Consider the following 15,628-nt stretch of genomic DNA (forward strand, 5'->3'; position numbering starts at 1 on the left):
ATATATACGAACATTCCCTCTCTTTTTCCTTTATTTTATACTAACAGTAGCGTAAATGCACCCTGCTCAGGGTCTAGTCTAGTTTTCTTGTCTTACACCACTTCTTGGCGAACATTCTACTCATTGCTTATAGACAGAAGGGAACGACTCTTAAACAGAGCTGCCTCAGGAGGAAAAATCGGTGAGCGGTGGTGCTGGCAGTAAGCCAGCAGTCAGACCAAGCCTTCCCGGTTTGGGGTCACCTCCCAGGGCCCCTCCCCACCGCGTGGCCTGGAGGCGGGCGGCGAGGGCGGGGGGGGGGGGGGGGGGGAAGAAGAAGCGGGCGTGGTTTCTCCGGACCTACCCTGTCCTGACGTCACGGCGCCGTGGCCCCGCCCCCCGCGCGGGTGCCTCCCCTGCCTCCCCTGCCTCCCCTGGCCCAGGCGGCTGGCGAGCCGGGAGTCGCTCGCTGGTCGCACGGGCCGCTTCGCTGCTTCTCCGCACGGTAGGTGGCCCTGGGGCGTGCGGGGAGCCTTGGCAGCAGCCACCGGCAGGGGGCTGTTCGCCGATCGGCTTCGGGCCCTGGCGAGCCCTCGGCCCTCGCGGTGTCTCCCGGGCCCGGCACGGCTGCTGGGGCTCCGAGGCTGGGTGCAGGCAGGGAGGCAACCCGGGCGCTTGGTTCGAAGATCCCCGCTCGTCGGCGCTCCTAGCGCTTTCCGCGTGGTGGGACAGAGACCCAGTCCAATTCCCGTGCGTCCCGCTTTGTACTCTGCACCGGGGAGGCGCTCAGTGTGTCTGTGTGTGTGTGGCGGAGGGTGGGGAGTTGGGGGAACGCGGCGTGTCACCGCCATCCGAGTCTTGGGACCTTTCCCCGGCTGCCGGGACCCCCAGGTGGGCGCCAGGACGGACGGAGGGCGCGTGCAAGGTAACTTGCAGCCGTCGTGGAGTTACGAGGCGAATCAAAAGTGGAGGCATTGGGAGGCGGCTATTGCTGGCGGGGGACGGGCACGAGGAGAGCATGGGGTAAGGGAGACCCTCATGAACTTGGGAGTCACCAGGGAGGAGTGGGGCGAAATTTGGCCAGAGGATCCCGACTCCCGGCAACCTCCCCCTATCCGTATGAACTGGACGGAAGGTGCCTCATAAAGCCGGGACTAGGAGGGCCCCTGAGGTTGGGCACGCCTGACCTGACAGTCTTTATTATTGTGTGGGAAAGCACGTAAAGGTCCGTGCCCCTGGGAGGAAGAGTGAGAACCACTTGATTCAGCAGGCCTTAGAAAGAACTGTGCCTATCACCCCGCCCCTTCAGCTTTTACAGATGGGGAAACTGAGGCTCGGATAGGTCACCTGTCCGTGGCCCTAGTCTCTGCAGCTAGGATGTGGCAGGGCTTAAACTCACCCTCAGACCTCCTGGTTTGGGGTCCTATAGGGATGTTGGAGACCGGGCTGGCCAAATCTACTCATCCTTTGGAAGCCTCTCTTGGCACCTTGTCCTGGAAGCCTTCCTTGGTATTCCCCAGGCATTGTTGGGTGCTTCCTGTTTTGAACCCCAAAGAGGTAGCTGGGCCTTGACCTCACGTGCCAATTTCCTTGAAGGTCTGTCTCCCACACTGGGCGGTGGACACCCCTTGCGTACCTCATCTCATATCCTTTCATTCCAGCTAGGTCTCCTGGTGGTTAGGCCGAGTGCTGGATTTGGGCAGATTTAGGTGTGGCTCTCTCTGGTTTAGTAGAGATGCGGCCTGGGGAGCCATTCTCCCCCAGCCTCAGTTTCAGTAACTGTGGTATTGGGTTCAGTTGTTAACCGTTGTACCCCATCACACCCCAGCTGTACTGTTATTTACTTAATATGTAGGTTTCTATCCCCTTATTTTTGAAAACCTCATGTGATTGGTTTTATAGCCGCTTTATTGAGATGTAATTCATATACCTTACAATTCACCATTTTAAAGGGTTCGATTCAGTAGTTCTTAGGATATTCACAGAGTTGTGCAGCCATTTAATTCTAGGACATTTCATCTAATTCTAGAACATTTTCATCCCCCAAAAGAAACCCTGGAACTGTCCCTTCTCAATCCCTCCTTCCCCGTCCCCTGGCAACCACTACTCTACTTCCTGTCTCTGTGTATTTGCCTGTGCTGGGCATTTCCTGTAGATGGAATTATGCATTGTGTGGCCTTTTGTGACCAGTTCATCCATGTGATAGTACTTCCCTTTTTTTACTATTTCGTTAATTTTTTTTTGATAGATTTTATTTATAGTTAGGGAGAGGGGAAGGGAGGGAGAAAGAGAGGGAGAGAATTATCCATGTGTGAGAGAGAAACAGCAATCAATTGCTTCTTGTACGTACCCCAAATGGCTACCCAAACTGCAACCCAGGCATGTGCTCTGTCCAGGAATCGAACTGGTGAGCTTTTGCTTTGTTGGGAGGATGCCCAACAAACTGAGGCACACCAGTCAGCACTCCATTACTTTTTATAGGTGAGTAATATTCCATTGTGTGGGTAGATCACAGTTTTTTTTTTTTTAGCATGTATTAGTTGATGGACATTTGGGTTCCTTCCACTTTTTCGCTATTATGAGTAATGCTGCTATGAACATTCATGTATACGTCTTTGTAAGGCCATACGTTTCGAATCCTCCAGGGTAGAGCCCTAGAGTGGAATTGCTGGGTCGCATGGTAATTCTTTGTTTAACCTTTTGAGGACCTGCCATACTGTTTTCCAAAGCGGCTGCACCACTGAACATTCCAAAGCAGCCTATGAGGGTTCTGATACTCTTCCATAAATTTGAGTCTTCTCTTAAGCAGTTACAGTCTTCAAAATCCCTGGCTTTGATAAGCTAGCTATAAATTATTCTCTCATATGCATGCATTTAAGGGCCTCATTAGCAGAGTAAGGAGTGCCCTGCAGGTCACCCGCAACGTCTCTGGGACCATCAGTCAGCGAAACAGGTCAGGCCTGTCCAGCGCTTTGCTTAGCCTGAGGTGTGTGCGCACTCTGTCCTTTCTGTAACAAAGTGACAAATACTTGCGGAGGGTACTCACCCAGGCCCTGGGCGGGACAGGAGGAGGCAGTGGGGAACCCAGGGCCTCACAGCACCCACCCTAGGGACTTGTACAGGACCGGGTAGTTCCTGTGAGGAACCTGTGAGTGGGGGGTCCCCTTGAGAGCTGCAGATCCATTAGAGTTCAGGGAGACCCTCGGGTTTCCTGGACTGCAGCCCACAGGGAAGGCCTGCCCCTGGGCTTCAAAAGGGAATCTGGTCCTGCCCCACCCTGGCCCCCCATGCTCACTCTGAAGTTGAACTTCCCTGGTGGCCATCGTGTGGCTTCAGTGAGACACTTGAGACCAGGCCTTCTGGCAGCTCTCTCTAGCCTCTCCTGCTTTTATTCATTTGTGTATACTTTTCCTTCTTTGCCTTTTTAAATCCTGAATCCCTGTGCAGGAAGAACTGGGGAGCCTGGGGAACTGGAAATCGGGTTGAGGAGACTAGGCAAGGGACTGCCCCTCTCTGGGCCTCAGCGTGCCCTGCTAGGGAATGGGCATGGACTGAGCCAGAAAGGGTGCAGGAGGGCGAGCAGGGGGCAGGCTGTCATAGGCTGTTACGGATGTGACTTTGTGGATCCATTTGTAGAAAGAGTAGCAGTTTACACGTGGCCAGGATTGGTGATTTGAAAACCCAGATGTGGCCTGGTGGCTGGGATTGGCCATGTGGCCTTGCGGAAGCTTGTCTGGGTAGCCACAGCTCCTGTCTCCCCACTTTCTACCTGTTCTACTTCCTGCAAGGCCCTTTGCTCTCTGTTTACATTGGCCCTGTTTGAGGCCTGTCCAGAGAAAGTTCTGGGATGCACACCCCTTGCCACGCCCCTTCTCAGGTATCCTTCACCCCGGGCAGTGGCCTGAGGAGGATTCCTGGGAATGATTCATTCAGAGTATCCCTAGAACTGGGCCAAGCCCCTGATATTGCAGGGAAGGACCTTTAAGGGAATTGCCCTATGGCCTGGGGAGCAGCACCTGGGGCTGCCGCAGGGCGGGGGGGGGGGGGGGGGGGGGGGGGACTTCGTGTTGTCCCGTGCTCAGATGGCAGGCAGCAAGACAGGTATCCAGCGGTTGCCAGGTGGATTCTCCAGGCAACCAGACGTTTGACCTGGGCTGCTGTGGCCAGAAGGCAGGCTCAGTGGTCGCCTGCTCAGAGGCTTGGGTCTGTGTTAAAATCCCGCTGCCCCGTTTAGGGTTCGTGCGTACGAGGCCTTTGGCGGCCTTCCCTACGCATCAGGTTTCTCATCTGCGGCACAGAGGTGAGAATCAGGCCCAGTGCCTGGGGTGTTGGACAGGAGGGGATGGGGGTAAAGTACCTACCCTGCCACCGGGCAAAATGTGGGGCCCCTGTTCAGACAGGCTCTTTGGACTTTTGAGGGTGCTGTTTGTTTGCCAGCTGACAGAAGGTAGTCATTATAAATGCCTTTTATGCACTTTAACTCATTCAGTTCCCCCAGCAGCCCTGTGAGATGAGCAAGCTGAGGCACAGAGAGGTGAAGTGATTCGCACAAAGTCACCCAGCTGGGCAGTGGGGGAGACAGGGTTTAAATCCAGAGTCTACACTCTTTAACGACCATCGTACCCCTGTCACTACCCTGTCTGGGTGCCCCGCACATAGAAAACACTCAGAAAATGTCAGTTATTTTCACATCGTTATGTAATTATTGCTGTGTACGTTAAACATTATTGCATGTTACTGATAAATGTTCATCTCTGTCCCTTTGTCCACGCTCTTTCCTGGGTGGACAGAACAAGCCGGGTCTTGGCCTGTGAAGTCGAGATTCCTGCCCCCCACGTCCCCCCGCTCCCTCCCCCTTCCCACATTCTCATGAACATTTCGGGGTGGACGAGAGCTTGGAGGCAGCCGAGTCCCAGCCCTCCTCCAAAAACACTGGGTCACACTGGGCAAGTGCTTCCCCTCTTCGAGACTCAGTTTCCCCCCTGTGAAATGGGTGTGTTGGGCTAGAAAAGAAGCTGCCAGTCACTGGTCCTGGCTCACAGGGTGGGTTTTGTTTGGCACCTGTGGTGTTTTATTTTAAATTGAGCCAACAGTCAAATATTTTTTAGAGAATAATTCCAATTTCTCGCTTCTCTTGGAAACTCAGGAGCTTGGGCCAAATTGGAGCGGCCTGAAGCTGCTGCTCAGAGGGCCCCTGGGCTCTCCTGGTCACTGTTCCCCGTCACCAGTGGGTGCCCTGCCTGGCCCGAGGTGCCCTCTGGCCCTCTGGCCCAGCACAGTCATCAGGGCCCTGAGGACACCACGCACCTGTCCGGGTGTCACTTGAACGAGCTCTTCCGTTGCTTTAAGAGCACTTTTCTTTTTAACCACCACTCTCTTTGCTTCCTAAGAGTTCTTCCAGCTCCGCGCTTCTAGGACATCAGAGGCTCTCTGAGGTCTCCTGATGCCTTTTCTGCCCCTAGAAACCTTCAAGGCTTTCAACGCACCAGAAGCTTGTCCCTCATTCCGTGCTACCCAGATGAGGAGCCCCTGTCTCTGGGCCCCAAGGTCTCTCCTTCCCTGGTTCAGGCCCCCAACTAACCCGCACTGAGATGTCCCGGGCCAGCCTCAGTCCGTCTGCTGTGAGTGCTGGCGAGTGCGTGCCTGTGTCCCCGCACATCTGTACCAGCTGCACAGCTGCCGCGGCCCCGTCTCATACCCTTGCTCTGTCCTCTCAAGGTACCGGGGAGGCCACCCCCTTTTCAGAAACAGAACCTCAGAGACACTTTCTTGAGGTCATGCAGGCCCAACGGGACAGCACCAGGATTTAAACCCAGGTCTCCCCACCTCCGGAGGCTACCCGCTGGAGTGCCCATCTATCCCATCACCGCGCGGACATCCACAAAGCAACGTCCTCCACTAGCGTCTGCGGTCGCTGTGTGTCCCCAGCGCCTGGCACTGGGCCTGGTTCATAGCACGCACTCCGTACCTACTTGATGAAAGGGGACAGGTGGCCTTCAGGATTTAAGAGGCCACCAGGTCTCAATTTTCCTGGAATTTACCCTCTGGTGGAAGCATCAGATGAGAAAAGGGACCACCCGTGTCTCTGACCCGAGGAGCTGAGCCAGGAAGTTGGGCACAGCCCCTCTCAAGCTTGAATGCTCACACAAGCCCCCTGGGAACCTTGTTAAAGTGCAGACTCGGATTCAGCAGTTTTGGGGCCGTGACTCTAACCAGCTCCCACGGGAGGCCAGTGCTGCTCCTCTAGAGCCCACACTTGGAGCAGTGAGAGCAGAGGTCAGAGGTCAGCAAACTATACTGCCTATGGGCCAAATTCGGCCCGCTGCCTGTTGGTATAAATAAAGTTCTATTGGGACACAGCCATGCTCATTTATTTACATTTTGGTTACTCTTTCTCCATGGCTGCTTCTGTCTCCAGCAGAGCCGAGTAGTTCCAACAGAGACCATATGGTCCACAAAACTGAAAATATTATCAGGCCCTTCACAGAGAGTCTGGCAATAGCTGGTATAATCAGTCTCTGGGTGCCTGCAAGTTACGCTTTGTGGTTTGGTGAACGTAAGGTGGCGATGATAATGTCTGTAGTTAAGTGAGTGTCTACTGGGTCCTTGGCTCAACCCCGTCATAGGTACCACTCTTGTCTCCATTTTGTAGATGAGAAAACTGAGGCTCACAGGGGCCCGGTCACTGGCGCAGAGGCTGTGGACCGGGGAGTGGGTGAGGCCCACGGAGCCTTGTTTTACAGGAGCTTCTGCCTGGAACTTTTTCACAGAGCACATAGAGGGTTTTGTTTGGATTTCAGCCTGTCCAATGGCGGTAGGGTGCCTTCTCTTCTTTATTCGTCTCTTTTTCCCATTTAGTCAGCTGGGTAACCCATGCTGGGTTACCAGCACCCTGCTGAGTCCTGAGAAGGTGTGGGGAATTCACACCTCTACACATTCCAGAGAGGTCACACAGGGTGATACGCGTTTTAGGAGATACTGGTACAGGGGTGGGAGACAGTCAGGGAAGGCTTCCTGGAGGAGGGAGTATATGTTATGCCAGTAGAAATTCGCTGGGTAGAGGAGGGCAGGAAAGGTTTTCTAGGGGGTGGGAGTCACACAGGTGCAAGTTTGGAGGTGTGAGATGCTATGGCCTCCTAGGTTTGGTTTATGGCTTAGGGATTGAATACGTGTGTGTGTGTGTGTGTGTGTGTGTGTGTTGGGGCTGGGTTGGGGGTGGGGGTTAAAATTGGAGGTCAGCAGGAGTCAAGTCACAACACAGCCTCAAGTGCCGCACCAGAGAACCCCAACATGATCCTGGAGAATGAGTTTTCCTCTCCAAGTCCCCTCCACTCTCTGGTGACTTCGGGGAGAAAACCTCCACTTAGTGCTAATTTAATGCTTCTTTCCAGACTTCCATCATTTAATAAGGACGGACTCCTGCTGGGCTCCCCTGGGCCCCTTGGGCAGGTGGCAGCCTCCAGCTAGGAGGCCTCTCAGGATTGTTTCCTTTGCACATATTTTTGTTACTTTTTAATTATGGCATGTTTTTAAGTTTAAGCCAGTGGGTTACAGTTTGCTTGGAAAATATTGAATCTATTTAACAAAAATATTAAGTGAGAATAAAGGGGGTTCTGGATGTAGCCAATACCAGCAAGGTGGTCCTCAGCAGGGGGAATTTGGGGAACCCAGTGACAGGAGGTGGGAGGCTTGGAGGGGGCCAGTCCAGCAGTGACCTTGCACTTCATGTTCTGCTCCTTCCCTGAAGCTTCAGGAGCCTTGCCTGGGGGGCTGGGGATGACTCTTAGCTGTGGCCGGTGCGGGTGCAATGCTGGTTGTAGCTGAGGCTCCTGTTCCAGGCTGCTCCTACTCTGTCTCCCTTTTGGTCTCTATTTTTGTCTTTCCTTGTCTCCTTTCCATCCTTATCTCCCTCTGTTTGTGTCTCTTCCCCTGACTGTCTGCCTCCGCCCATCTCAGTCTCTCATTGTTTCCCTCTCCCTCTTTCCTGCCTGTGTCTCCCATCCTCCAGTTTTGTCTTGCCTGTATCTGTCAGTGTCTGGCTGGCTCTCTCCTTCTCGGTGTGTCTGTCCTCTTCCTTCACCACCCCCTGCACTACTTCCCCTCCCCTCTCCCCTCCTTTCCTCGCACAGGCCAGCAAGCGCAGCTCTCTTCCTTTCTCTCTGTCCCACTTCCTTTGGCTGTGAGTGACATCCTGGCCTGGGACCGTTGGAACCCTCGCGGAGCCTGTTGGCGTGGGAGATGGTGGTATGCCACTTCCCTGTGAAGAGGTGGAGGGAGATCTGGAGCCTGAGAAGGCCACACTGTGCTTCTAAGGTTCTGGATCCCACCCTACAACCACCCACCAGCCTCTGGCCACGCCCCACCCCGCCCTACCCCTCTGGCCCTAGGGCCTGGGTGGAGGGAGAGAAAGAGGAAGCCTGGGTTAGGATACCATTTTGGGTTTGGTTTGGTTTGGGGTGCTCAGCAAGGCTCATCACTTGGGGCGAGGAGTTTGTTACCTGCCTCTGGGGCTCCTGCTCACAGTAGGTGTGCGCCCCGCCCACCCCCGCAAGCCCCACGCTGTGTTCATTGTCACTTGGCTAAGAGTTTTGGGAAGAACAGCAGATTGGAAGTTGAGTCCAGCCTCTTCCCCGATGGGGACGGAAGCCTAGGGAGTCCAGGTGACTTGCTCAGGATCACAGGTACAGCTTCGGAGGACAGACAGAGTGGGACCCTTCCCCTGCCGCCAACGAAGGGAGAGTGTAGCTGGTGCATGCTGAGAAAACCTTCCCTTAGGAGGTGGGGGACTTGGGTTTGAGGCTGGCCGGCCCTCCCCCACTTCTGGGGGACTCTGGACAAGCTGTTCCTCCCCCGAGGGCCTGAAGGTCTCTGCACCCTCTAGGTAAACCTGTACCTCAGGTTTACCCTCTGCTTGCTCTCGGTCAGGGGCTGTGGCTGCCCCAGGCTTGGGAAGCCCAGCTTCTGGTTCTGTGTGGTCTGGTGTGTCTCGGATCACAGGGATGCTGTTACATCACAGGGCCGTTGGCAAATCACCTGAAAAATCCCAGGAGGAGGAAACGGCTCCCAGCCTCAAAGGATTGTGGGGACCTCCTTCTCATGTCACTGGAGCCTGAGCTCTGGCCCCTGCCTTCTTCTCCTGCATCCTCTCCCCTCCCCTCCCGAGAAGGTGTGCAGGAGCGCAGTGCCCGTTGAGAGAGCAGTGCCCCCTGGCCCACCTGTTCGCCACAGCTTGCTGCATCCCAGGCAACCATCCCATCCTGTGTCGCCTGTTCAGAAAGCCTGGAAGGGGCCCGAGAGTTTGTTTGCCTTTCTAACGGGTTATCCAGTGCCGCTGATACTGCTGCTCTGGAACCCAGTTTGAGAACCGCCCTAGTAGAGGCTGATGGCCTGTAGGTATAAACTATTTCACTCTCCAGAGACACGCTTTTAGTACATCCCCATTTTCAGATGAGAATAATGGGGCTCAGAGGAATCGGGCCATTTATCTGGGGAAGTGGGGGAGTGGGATTCGAACCCAGCCCTCCATCAAGGGGCTGAGGGCTCATATAGGTAAGTGATGGGAGGTGAGACTGGTAGGGGCCTGGGCCAGGTGAGGAGGGCTTGAGTTTTGCCTTGAACCCCAGAGGTCAGGGAGCACATCCTCCTGTTGGAGTCCCTACCACTCCCGTTGGTGGCCCTGGGTACAGGGTGGCGAGGTTCACGGCACAAATTCTCATCGCGTGGTCCGGGAAGCCAGTGCGGCGTGAAGCCCTGCAAGAGTGGGTGGAAGAGGTCGGCTGCTCTTCTGGTGGGGTCAGCTGGTGGGCGGCAAGTTCCTGGTGGGGCTTGGTTGGGGCAGGAAGTGATGGGCACAGCCGGCCATACCTAAAACACCTATGACTTGCCAAATTCTGAGCAAATAGGTGCGTGTTCACCTTTTTGTGTATAATGCCATTGAAACAGTGCAGGGACCCAGGAGGCAGGAGAAGCCTTGATGTGGGACAAAGATGGGCCTTTGGAGTCAGACACACTTGAGTGGGAACACCAGCTGGCTTGTACACGTGCTGTGAGACCTTGGGCAAGTCACTCGCTGTCTCTGGGCATCAGCTTCCTCCCCTGTAAAACAGGCATCGCAATGGTGACCATCTCTTGGGTTGCTGTGGTGATTGTAGGTGAGATTGTGTGGTGCTTATGCAGAGAAGTACTCAGTGCTTCAGAGCAACAGGGACTGTTGTTCACCCATTTTATAGATGAGGAAACCGAGGCTTGGAGAAGTTCAGGGACTCTCACACAGCACTTTGCTCCCTGACCTTGTTCCTGGCAATGTCCAGAGACGGGTGCAGATGGAAATACTTTGCAACGGGGCCCCAGGCTTCCTCACAGCCCCAGGCCGTTTTCCTTTCGGACAAGGCCGCTCACTCACTTTGAATCAGGCCCAGAAGACAGTGAACTTTAAGGAGATGCCCCGTCTTCTGCGTGGGTTTCTCTCTTGAAGCCTTTGAAATTCTTCCTCTTCCCTCTGTTGTAGAAGCAGGGGACAGGGAGGAGGGTCTCCTAGTCCTGGGCTGCGTTTCTCCAAGAGGGAGGCCGAGGGGCAGGTCAGTGCCCTAGGAAACTGGATTCCCTGCTGTGTGCTGCCTCAGAACCTGGCCTGCAAACTGTGCTCCTCAACCCCCCACCCAGCCAGCCCCGAGTGCTGTGGCCCCATGGATTGGGCATTGCCCCACAAAGCACAGCGGTTCGATGCCCGATCAGGGCATGTGCCTGGACTGTGGTTCCGTCCCTGGTTAGGGTGAGTGTGCGAGGCCACCGATTGATGTTTCTCTCTCCTTTCCCCTCTCTCTAAAAATAAATACAATCTTAAAGGAAAAATCCACCTGCTATAGGTGCCCAAAAGATCACCAGGATGTAAGCCTAGTGCTCTTGGATGAGCCAGAAAAGCAGGTTTTCACCATCTTATCTGGGAACATCCACATCCGGGGACATGACATCAGCAAGTACTTACACTCGCCTGCTTTGTTCTTGGTCAAGCTTTTCCACCTTTTGGCTGTCAGCCATTTCAAAACCTCCACAACAAAGCAATGGACGGTAATGCAATCAAAAACCCCATAAAGTGCAATTAGGGGCAGGGGAAGGGGGAAGTTAGCCAAACTTCCTTGGCAGAAAAGATCAGAACAGTGCTCTGACCTTTGCATCAGGATATTCTGTAGTCGGCTTCCCCAGTGGGAAACTCAAGTTCATTACTGTGGGACAGAAGTGAGAGTCTTCGAGGAGCTGGCTCCAGCCATCAATCACCCTGAGTCTTCAAATAAGACTTGGGAAATTTATTGCTTAGTTTCGTCAACCTTTTTTTAATTTTTATTTTTTTAAACACTTTATTTTTAGAGAGGTGGGGAGGGGAGGGAGAAAAGAGGAAGAGAAACATCGATGTGAGAGAGAACATTGATCCATTGTCTCTTGCCCATGCCCCGACTGGGGACCGAACCTGCAACCCGGGCATGTGCCCTGATGGGGAATCAACCCGGGACCTTCCACATTGTGGAATGACACCCAGCCAATTGAGCTACACTGGTCTGGCTATTTTTTTTATTTTTAAAGTCATGCTGGGACCTGGGAGAAGACCACCTGAGTGGTAAGGATTCAGAGGTCAAAAGAGCCTGTTATGTGTCTGTATCAGTTGGCTATGAGTGGTAGAATCCCAATTTCAAATAACTTAAGCTAGCAAGTGAAGAAATGTATTGCCTCAGGTAAATGGAAAATACAAAGGCATATTGCCTTCAGGTATAGCTGTATCCAGGTGCTCTGATGTATCAGGGTGCTGTCTCTTTTGCTGTCTTAGGTGGGCTTTCTTCTGTGATGACTTTGTTCTCTGAGGCATTAACTCTGAGATGTCAGCTCATTGCCCAAGCAGAGGTGACAGGGAGACAGTTGATGTCTGATTCTTGTTTTGAGTAAGGAGATCTGGCTTAGGGATGACAGTGTGGGAGTCAGTGGCCTTTAGGAAAAGAGGAAAGAAGGCCTGGCTGGAGGGAGGGGAGATGGTGGCAGAGAAAGGTAGAGTGTATGGAACTCCTGCTCTCTGTGCCAGAACGGCCTGGCCCAGCCTAAGGAAAAAGCCTGAAAATTGTCCTGCGCCAAAGGATGGTGGGGGTGGGGGGGCGAGGATGACAAGCAGACATCACCTCCCTGGCCTCTGATCAAAAGCCACCTCAGCCCGGCCACACATTTATTGAGTGTGGGTTTTGGGGTGTATGTGCCAGGAACTGGGGTGTGGGTGGCACGATCGGAGGCTGTGTCTCAATTCACTTTTATGTTCCTGGCGCCCGGCACCAAGCCTGGCCCTGGGAGAGCTCCTGCCAGTGAGTGTCGATTGAATGAATGAATGGAGGCCTGTGTGTTTCTCTCTACTCCCGTCAGGAAAGGTGTGTGGGTGGGAGGACAGAGGACACCCAGCCAGCAACATCACTTCTCTGTTTGACAACGTGTGTTTCCTTAAGACTGTGTTTGTGGAAATCCGTCACCCCTAGAGAAGGGCGCGCACATCCTAAGTGAGCAGTTTACTGAATTTCAAAGCACATCCCAGCATGCCTCCCGCCAACATGTCTTGTGCTCTCTGCCCCTCCGATCACGCTCCCCCCCAAGGTCAGCCACCATCCCGAAGTCTCCGACCAGGGACTGAGTTAGCCTGCCTTTTTACTTAACGTGCATATGTAGAAGCACACACACGTTTTCTTTTGCATCAACCTTTTTTGCTCAGCATATCTGTGAGATCTATCCATGTTATAGTGTAAACTTCTGGCTTGTTCTTTCTCCGGGCTGCTTACATTTATTTGTTTGTGTTTACTTATTTACCCATCCTCTCGTTAATGGGCATTTGAGCAGTTGCCAGTTGGGGGCTCTCGCCAGTAGTGCTGCCGGGAACTTTTCAGGGCACGCTGCCGGTGAAGGCTTAGATGCGTTTCTGATGACGTGTACTCAGCAGTGGAATTGCTAGGTCGTAGAGGAGGTGAATGTTCAGCTTTCATCTCTGTTATGCCAAAGAGTTTTCCAAAGAGTTTGTGCCAGATTACCCTCCCACCAGGGGTGCATGAAAGCTCGGGTTGCAGCTCATCCTTGTCAGCACTTGGTATTATCTATTTTTTTTTTAGCCATTCTGATGTACAGTGGTCCCGTAATGTACTGTTTATTTGCATTTATTTTTCTGGTGGATGAGATTGAGTGCCCATTCATATGCTTGTTGACTGTTTAGATAACCTCTGGTGTGACGTATCTCTTCAGACTTGCCCGATTTGCTAGTGAGATGCCTGTCCTATTTTTATTGATTTCACAGAGCTCTTTATTTATGCTGGGCACAAATGTCTTGTTTGATATTTGTATTGTAAATACCTTCCATGTGTAATTTCTTCGGATCAGTATGAAGAGAAACCAGGAATACCAGGAATTCACTTATTTGAACACAGGTCAAGCGTTTCATCTGTCTGAGCCTCAGTTTCCCTCTGTAAACCCAGCAGAGTATTTATTTAGCTCAGTGTTTGGTGTATAAACACAGCTGTGGCTATTAGTAGCACCTTTGCTGAGATGAAAGAGCCCTGAACTAAAATGGGCAAAACTTCCCCTGTGGGGCTTTTCAACCTGAGTCATCCCCTTTTCTCAGGTCACGTCTATAAATGTCTGTTAAGTGCCTACTACATACCAGTCTTTGGGCTGAACTTGAAAGTACATCAATGAATAAGACTCGGTACATTTGGAGGGGGTTGAACCTGGGGTAAGTTCAGGGAGCTGTGGGAGCCCAGGGGAAGCACTAATTGGGCTAGGGCATCATGGAAGGCTTCCTGGAGGGGGCGAGCTTCATGGTAGAGAATACCTGAGTGTCTTCTGTTCTGCATACTTGGTGCCTTCTGTGTGCCAGCCAGTGATTCCCAGCATTGGGGATTGTGCCCCCAGGGGACACTTGGCAATGCCTGGAGATACTTTTGGTTGTCGTGATGTAGAGGCCAGGGGTGCTGCTCAGCATCCTTCAATACACAGGACAGCCCCCACCACAGAGATCTGTCCAGCCCAAATGTCGGTAGCACCAGGGTTGAGACACCTCGAGGCGGGCAGTTACAATACCGTGTGACGTCACAATTAGAGGATTGAGCAGAGGGGACCGGCAATGTCATCCCACCCAGGGGAAGGCTCCCCAGAGGGAGGAACCTGCAGCTGAGGTTCCTGACTCTGGAAGGAGTCAGTGGGAATTGCCAGGAAGTCAGGGGCATCGAGGAAGGGCAGGATGGTGTGGGTGGAACTCGGAGATGGGAGACTCGGGGCGTGCAGAGGCTGCCTGCGCTCACTGTCTGGGGCAGGCCTGGGAAGCAGGCTCGCGGGAGCTGTGGAGGGCAGCCGGTGAGGATGTCATCGGCCTATGGGTCCACTTGGGGGGCGAGCCGCAGCCCCCTGTGGCTGTGGAGCCCTTGAAATGTGGCGGGTGAGGCTGAGGAACTGAGTTTTTTGTTTTAATGCTATAATTTAACTGTAGATTTCAAAACAAATACTCGATTTTCTCAGAAAACTTTGAAATATGGGTGGGACTCTGGGGATATGAATATATTTTTTCAACTGTAAGTTTTATGAGCTCTCAGTGCAGATGAGATGAGCCCACTGGAAATTATTGCCCACGCTGAGACATGCTCGTGTGCACCCAGGTTTCGAAGGCCCAGCACTAAGAGGGGAAAAAAGGGAAAGTACGGTGTCTCGTTAATTTTAATTTTTATATTTATATTGATTCTTACGTATCGATGTAAATTTTTCTGTTGATTTTTATTATATTTATTTTAATTTTCATTGACTAATGATAATTTTGTGGATGTATTGGTTGAAATAAGATTAATTGTATTTCATTTTTAAGATTTAAAAAATGTCTGGTTGTGGTTGACGATGTATATTAGTTTCAGGTGTACAAGGTAGTGATTAGGCATTTATTAGTAATTTACCAAGTGCTCACCCCAGTAAGTGTAGTGCCCACCTGGTACCGCACCAAGTTCTTACGGTGTTACCGACTCTGCTCCGTGTGCTGTGCTGTACATCCCCGCGACTGTTTTTATGACCCGCTCTTTAATCCCCTTCACCTTTCCACTGATTTCCCCCCGAACCCCCTCCCTTCTGGAAACCACCAGAATGTTCTCTGTGTCTGTGAGTTTCTGTTGTGTGTGTCCATTTGTTTTGTAGATTCCACATATAAGTGAAATCATCTGGTATTTGTCTTTTTTTGACTGACTTCGCTTAGCGTAATACCCTCTAGGTCCATCCACGTCGGGGCAAATGGCAAGATTTTGTTCTTTTTTACGACTGAGTAAATTCGTGCCACACCTCCTTCATCCAGGCCCCTACTGATGGGCACTTAGGCTGCTTCCGCGTCTCACTGCTGACGCCGCAGTGACCAGAGGGGCGCGTTTCTTTTCGAATTGGTGTTTTGGATTTCTTTGGGTAAATCCCCAAAGATGAAATTGCTGAGTATATGGTAATTTTATTTTTAATTTTTTGTGGAACCGCCATACTGTTTTCCTTAGTAGCTGCACCAGTCTGCATTCCCACCCACAGTGCACGGGGACAGGGGTGTCCTTTGCTCCACACCCCTGCTAATGCCTGTTTGTTGATTTATTGACGGCTGCAATTCTGACAGGCGTGAGGT

General features: G+C 52.6%; 1 protein-coding gene across 4 annotated transcripts in view; it reads left to right on the top strand.

The window, feature by feature from the left end:
* The first annotated feature begins 370 nt into the window (after positions 1-370).
* Positions 371-15,628, top strand: part of TPST2 (tyrosylprotein sulfotransferase 2) — a 43,028-nt gene continuing 27,770 nt past the window's right edge. For 2 of the 4 annotated variants that reach the window (XM_053928070.1, XM_071221901.1), the window contains exon 1: positions 381-484. The gene's annotated coding sequence lies outside the window, so the exon portion shown is untranslated. Of the gene's footprint in view, positions 485-15,628 lie in introns of all 4 variants that reach the window. The other 2 variants (XM_053928071.1, XM_053928069.2) reach the window with 2 other exon arrangements.

Source organism: Desmodus rotundus, chromosome 7, assembly GCF_022682495.2.
Source record: "Desmodus rotundus isolate HL8 chromosome 7, HLdesRot8A.1, whole genome shotgun sequence".
NCBI classification, from domain to species: domain Eukaryota; kingdom Metazoa; phylum Chordata; class Mammalia; order Chiroptera; family Phyllostomidae; genus Desmodus; species Desmodus rotundus.